The 7,487-nt window shown below is 41.5% G+C and overlaps 1 protein-coding gene across 1 annotated transcript in view; it reads right to left on the reverse strand.

Annotated features, from left to right (window-relative positions):
• LOC139574677 (cysteine-rich and transmembrane domain-containing protein 1-like) overlaps window positions 1–7,271 on the reverse strand; it is a 25,547-nt gene extending 18,276 nt beyond the window's left edge. Inside the window, exon 1 of the mRNA XM_071399452.1 lies at window positions 7,136–7,271. The gene's annotated coding sequence lies outside the window, so the exon portion shown is untranslated. The remainder of the gene's footprint in view (window positions 1–7,135) is intronic.
• Between the last annotated feature and the right edge of the window lie 216 nt (window positions 7,272–7,487).

Below are 7,487 nucleotides of genomic sequence, written 5' to 3' on the forward strand. Positions count from 1 at the left end.
CGTGCCTTTTGTTAAGTAAACCCGGTGATAAGAGGTTCTAGGGAGGCTGGAGTGGGTGATACTACTAAGAGCATGTTAGAAGACCACACTACAAGTCCCAAATTCAGACAGGTCAGATTGAAAGAGGAACAAGTCATGTTTCCTACACATTTCTAACACACTTGACTTCCTCTAATCTGTGTGTTGTGAGTCAGCCTAATCGTCCTCTAATCGGTGTGTTGTGAGTCGGCCTAATCTTCCTCTAATCTGTATGTTGTGAGTCGGCCTAATCGTCCTCTAATCTGTGTGTTGTGAGTCGGCCTAATCTTCCTCTAATCTGTGTGTTGTGAGTCGGCCTAATCTTCCTCTAATCTGTGTGTTGTGAGTCGGCCTAATCTTCCTCTAATCTGTGTGTTGCGAGTTGGCCTAATCGTCCTTTAATCTGTGTGTTGTGAGTCGGCCTAATCGTCCTCTAATCTGTGTGTTGTGAGTCGGCCTAATCTTCCTCTAATCTGTGTGTTGTGAGTCGGCCTAATCTTCCTCTAATCTGTGTGTTGTGAGTCGGCCTAATCTTCCTCTAATCTGTGTGTTGTGAGTCGGCCTAATCTTCTCCTGCTGGCTGCTGCAAATATGAAAAATCTCCACACATATTCTGTGTGTGCGCGTGTCTTGATTTTACTTGAAGGGTTATGAAACGATGACTAAACATGTCACCTGTACACACTGTTAACAGATGGCAGGTGAGGTAGTTGAGTAACCATGGTTACTCTCCTGAGCTGTGAGGAACAGATGCTCCTGTGGATTCTCAATGACTACCTTCACTAACGCTAAAACCCCATTCACACACACCGTTACCCTGGAGAACATTTGGTCCTGGGACCCGAATTACACACTGTGGCATTATAGTTACCCAACCTCCTCTCCTCCCCATAACTGACTGGTTTATCAGAAATGTTTGCTAACCTTCCTGTCCTAGGTCCAGTTCAGTTGTGTTTGAGCTCTAGTGTGTGTCCGTCAGGTTGTCATTGATGGAAAAGGGCTTCCAGTGTCGAGGCATTGCACTGACCCATGCCTGACACTGTTTCCACAACACACACAGGCAGACAGAAACTGCATCATCACCGTCTCTCTGCACCTCTCTCACACACACACAGCCTAGTGCAATAGCATAAATATTAGTCGCAATGACCGTTGAGCAAAATCATACTGCACTACAACAAAGAAGTAGGGTTGTCAACCAAAGTTATTCTACTGAACTCAAACATCATTAAAACTACAGCTGATCCGTAAGTCTAGCTACCTCAGGAAACAGGTAGCATCACTAAAACTACAGCTGATCTGTAAGTCTAGCTACCTCAGGAAACAGGTAGCATCATTAAAACTACAGCTGATCTGTAAGTCTAGCTACCTCAGGAAACAGGTAGCATCATTAAAACTACAGCTGATCTGTAAGTCTAGCTATCTCAGGAAACAGTCAGGATCATTAAAACTACAGCTGATCTGTAAGTCTAGCTACCTCAGGAAACAGGTAGGATCATTAAAACTACAGCTGATCTGTAAGTCTAGCTACCTCAGGAAACAGGTAGCATCATTAAAACTACAGCTGATCTGTAAGTCTAGCTACCTCAGGAAACAGGTAGCATCATTAAAACTACAGCTGATCTGTAAGTCTAGCTACCTCAGGAAACAGGTAGCATCATTAAAACTACAGCTGATCTGTAAGTCTAGCTACCTCAGGAAACAGGTAGCATCATTAAAACTACAGCTGATCTGTAAGTCTAGCTACCTCAGGAAACAGGTAGCATCATTAAAACTACAGCTGATCTGTAAGTCTAGCTACCTCAGGAAACAGGTAGCATCATTAAAACTACAGCTGATCTGTAAGTCTAGCTACCTCAGGGAACAGGTAGCATCACTAAAACTACAGCTGATCTGTAAGTCTAGCTACCTCAGGAAACAGGTAGAATCATTAAAACTACAGCTGATCTGTAAGTCTAGCTACCTCAGGAAACAGGTAGCATCATTAAAACTACAGCTGATCTGTAAGTCTAGCTACCTCAGGAAACAGGTAGCATCATTAAAACTACAGCTGATCTGTAAGTCTAGCTACCTCAGGAAACAGGTAGCATCACTAAAACTACAGCTGATCTGTAAGTCTAGCTACCTCAGGAAACAGGTAGCATCATTAAAACTACAGCTGATCTGTAAGTCTAGCTACCTCAGGAAACAGGTAGCATCATTAAAACTACAGCTGATCTGTAAGTCTAGCTACCTCAGGAAACAGGTAGGATCATTAAAACTACAGCTGATCTGTAAGTCTAGCTACCTCAGGAAACAGGTAGCATCATGAAAGACTACAACTGATCTTAAGTCTAGCTACTCAGGAAACAGGTAGCATCATTAAAACTACAGCTGTTCCGTAAGTCTAGCTACCTCAGGAAACAGGTAGCATCACTAAAACTACAGCTGATCTGTAAGTCTAGCTACCTCAGGAAACAGGTAGCATCATTAAAACTACAGCTGATCTGTAAGTCTAGCTACCTCAGGAAACAGGTAGCATCACTAAAACTACAGCTGATCTGTAAGTCTAGCTACCTCAGGAAACAGGTAGCATCATTAAAACTACAGCTGATCTGTAAGTCTAGCTACCTCAGGAAACAGGTAGGATCATTTAAACTACAGCTGATCTGTAAGTCTAGCTACCTCAGGAAACAGGTAGGATCATTAAAACTACAGCTGATCTGTAAGTCTAGCTACCTCAGGAAACAGGTAGCATCATTAAAACTACAGCTGATCTGTAAGTCGAGCTACCTCAGGAAACAGGTAGGATCATTAAAACTACAGCTGATCTGTAAGTCTAGCTACCTCAGGAAACAGGTAGGATCATTAAAACTACAGCTGATCTGTAAGTCTAGCTACCTCAGGAAACAGGTAGCATCATTAAAACTACAGCTGATCTGTAAGTCTAGCTACCTCAGGAAACAGGTAGGATCATTAAAACTACAGCTGATCTGTAAGTCTAGCTACCTCAGGAAACAGGTAGCATCATTAAAACTACAACTGATCTGTAAGTCTAGCTATCTCAGGAAACAGGTAGCATCATTAAAACTACAGCTGTTCCGTAAGTCTAGCTACCTCAGGAAACAGGTAGCATCACTAAAACTACAGCTGATCTGTAAGTCTAGCTACCTCAGGAAACAGGTAGCATCATTAAAACTACAGCTGATCTGTAAGTCTAGCTACCTCAGGAAACAGGTAGCATCATTAAAACTACAGCTGATCTGTAAGTCTAGCTACCTCAGGAAACAGGTAGCATCACTAAAACTACAGCTGATCTGTAAGTCTAGCTACCTCAGGAAACAGGTAGCATCACTAAAACTACAGCTGATCCGTAAGTCTAGCTACCTCAGGAAACAGGTAGCATCATTAAAACTACAGCTGATCTGTAAGCCTAGCTACCTCAGGAGACAGGTCACATCATTAAAACTACAGCTGATCTGTAAGTCTAGCTACCTCAGGAAACAGGTAACATCATTAAAACTACAGCTGATCTGTAAGTCTAGCTACCTCAGGAAACAGGTAGCATCATTAAAACTACAGCTGATCTGTAAGTCTATCTACCTCAGGAAACAGGTAGCATCATTAAAACTACAGCTGATCTGTAAGTCTAGCTACCTCAGGAAACAGGTAGCATCATTAAAACTACAGCTGATCTGTAAGCCTAGCTACCTCAGGAGACAGGTAGCATCATTAAAACTACAACTGATCTGTAAGCCTAGCTACCTCAGGAGACAGGTAGATATATCGTAGGCTTATACACCTGTTTATACCCCATGTGAGCTAATTAGCTAACAACCATGACAACAGGACACACACATCTACTCACAGAAACTAGCATCTAGAACAACACCACATGGCCCTTCTGACCTCTTTCTCCTTGATCTGTATTAGTCTTCAGGCAAAACAGACCTCACCTGTACCTGGCTGTACCGGTCGCCTGGCCAACCCTGCACCACACTGACTCACTTGCCCAAATGAAAGGCTAGAGAGTTTGCCTCTCTTATCTCTCCATTTAATCCACCCTTTACAGAAATATCACTTCATGACTTGATTTTGCCAAATTTTTTTTAAATCTTTTTTTTACACCTTTATTTAACTAGGCAAGTCAGTTAAGAACCCATTCTTATTTTCAATGACGGCTTAGGAACGGTGGGTTAACTGCCTTGTTCAGGGGCAGAACGACAGATCTTTACCTTGTCAGCTCAGGGATTCAATGTCACGTTCCTGACCTTGTTTTCCTTTTGTATTGTTGTGTTTAGTGGGTCAGGACGTGAGCTGGGTGGGCAGTCTGTGTTTGTTCTATGTTAAGTGTCAGGTTTAATTGACCTTGTATGGCTCTCAATCAGAGGCAGGTGTTTTCGTTTTCCTCTGATTGAGAGACATACATAGGGAGGTTGTTTCACATTGTTTGTTTGTGGGTGGTTGTCTTCCGTGTCTGTATGTTATTTCGTACCACACGGGACTGTTTCGGTTTGTATGTAGTCTGTTCCTGTTCGTGCGTTCTTCGTGTCTATGTAAGTTCTCATGTTTAGGTCAGTCTACGTCGTTTGTTATTTTGTATCATTTCAAGTGTAGTTCGTGTTCGTTTTTTCGTCTTGTCAATAAATTCATTATGTATTCACAACCCGCTGCACCTTGGTTCAATCCCTGCTCCTCCTCTTCGGATGAAGAGGAGGAGGACAGCCGTTATTTTCAATCTTGCAACCTTACGGTTAACTAGTCCAACGCTCTAACCACCTGCCTCACGAGGAGCCCACCTGTTACGCGAATGCAGTAAGAAGCCAAGGTAAGTTGCTAGCTAGCATTAAACTTATCTTATAAAAAACAATCAATCAATCATAATCACTAGTTATAACTACACATGGTTGATGATATTACTAGTTTATCTAGCGTGTCCTGCGTTGCATATAATCGATGCAGTGGGCATTCGCGAAAAAGGACTGTCGTTGCTCCAACATGTACCTAACCATAAACATCAATGCCTTTCTTAAAATCAATACACAAGTATATATTTTTAAACCTGCATATTTAGCTAAAAGAAATCCAGGTTAGCAGGCAATATTAACCGGGTGAAATTGTGTCACTTCTCTTGCGTTCATTGCACGCAGAGTCAGGGTATATGCAACAGTTCGGGCCGCCTGGCTCATTGCGAACTAATTTGCCAGAATTTTACGTAATTATGACATAACATTGAAGGTTGTGCAATGTAACAGGAATATTTACTTATGGATAATATTTACTTATTAGATAAAATACGGAACGGTTCTGTATTTCACTGAAAGAATAAACGTTTTGCTTTTGAGATTATAGTTTCCGGATTCAACCATATTAATGACCTAAGGCTCATATTTCTGTGTGTTATGTTATAATTAAGTCTATGATTTGATAGAGCAGTCTGACTGAGCGATGGTAGGCACCAGCAGGCTCGTAAGCATTCATTCAAACAGCACTTTCGTGCGTTTTGCCAGCAGCTCTTCGCAATGCTTCAAGCATTGCACTGTTAATGACTTCAAGCCTATCAACTCCCGAGATTAGGCTGGTGTAACCGATGTGAAATGGCTAGCTAGTTAGTGGGGTGCGCGCTAATAGCGTTTCAAACGTCACTCGCTCTGAGACTTGGAGAAGTTGTTCCCCTTGCTCTGCATGGGTAACGCTGCTTCGAGGGTGGCTGTTGTCGATGTGTTCCTGGTTCGAGCCCAGGTAGCGGCGAGGAGAGGGATGGAAGCTATACTGTTACACTGGCAATACTAAAGTGCCTATAAGAACATCCAATAGTCGAAGGTATATGAAATACAAATCATAAAGAGAGAAATAGTCCTATAATTCCTACAACCTAAAACTTCTTACCTGGGAATATTGAAGACTCATGTTAAAAGGAACCACCAGCTTTCATATGTTCTCATGTTCTGAGCACGGAACTTAAACATTAGCTTTCTTACATTGCACATATTGCACTTTTACTTTCTTTGTTTTTGCATTATTTAAACCAAATTGAACATGTTTCATTATTTATTTGAGGCCAAATTGATTTTATTGATGTATTATATTAAGTTAAAATAAGTGTTCATTCAGTATTGTTGTAATTGTCATTATTCAAATTATTTTTTTTAATCGGTATCGGCTTTTTTGGTCCTCCAATAATCGTTATCGGCGTTGAAAAATCATAATCGGTCGACCTCTATCTAGTACAAACAGCTAGGCCTTCAGTTGTATAGTCAGGGGGGTCTCTCCCACATAGGGTCTTTGTACAGTGTATGGTTCCAGTTTTACACCGAGAGTGAGGGTATGGTTCGAGTTTCTGGTGAAATGATGGAACATACTTCTCAAACACAATAAGATCCCAGTCCTAAATGAGTACATGTCCAGGGTTATACTAGTCAACTAGGCCTAATAGAACCGCAGCCGGCTGGGGCATAGATCATTCATCAAGAGATGACTGTTGAAATGGAAAGAACTGGGATGATATTCAACATTGTGCAATTGATAGTCTAAAATACTCCCTCAATTAGGTTTATTTTTCCTGACACGTCCTTTATAGGCTACATTTATGAGGGGGATTGTGCTGTGTAAAATAGGCTATTAGGCTATTCTTCTTCACTGGCGTCTCATGTTAGCCTACAGTGTTGTTGTGGCGTCTCATGTTAGCCTACAGTGTTGTTGCATTGATGCCATATCAATGGAACAAAATAACACTTTACTCGGATCTTTGGCTTTATTAACAACTAGCTACTTGATTAAAAAACAAAAAACATCTACAGCATAGCATATAGGCTAGATCAGTTGATTTGCTGCGATAGGCCACTTTCAAAATAAATAATAGACTAAATAGAAATCAATGTATCACGAATTATATCATAACTAATGATTTGTCTGACACGACTTTATCTCCCCTTCTATTATGTAAAATGTATTGTTGGATACAACGTATCTGGAGAAAGAGACCCAGCTGCGTGGACGCCTCAATAAGACAAGGATGGAATACAACTAACACCTGCACAGGGCCAAACCCCAAGAACAAGGCTGTCGAGTTGCAATTTTCCAACAGTCCGCAACTTAAAGACAGACATATGGACCACAATAAAATATTATCACCTACCTTATGAGAAATGATATCCCTTGTCCAACTCCTCAGGATCTTTATTGCTTATTGCTTTTCTTATATATTTTTTTACCGCACTGAACAACCGCCTCGTCTTATAACTCAGTGCGCATCTCTCTGTTGTGCGGGCACCGTGACGTCACCCCGATGGTGGCGCGAGGGGTTTTCGTAGAAAAAAAAACACGTTCGAAACGGTATTAACCGCGTTTCACTAGTTGGCTGTGGTGAACTATCGTTGTTTTCACGGACCAATCAGAGCGAAGAGCGGTGAGAGTTAGGTGAATGGAATTCATCGAAAGTGAAGACTACTGACCATCTGACTTGCTTGGTCATTAATTATACATCACAG

This window comes from Salvelinus alpinus, chromosome 4, assembly GCF_045679555.1.
Source record: "Salvelinus alpinus chromosome 4, SLU_Salpinus.1, whole genome shotgun sequence".
In the NCBI taxonomy this organism is placed as follows: domain Eukaryota; kingdom Metazoa; phylum Chordata; class Actinopteri; order Salmoniformes; family Salmonidae; genus Salvelinus; species Salvelinus alpinus.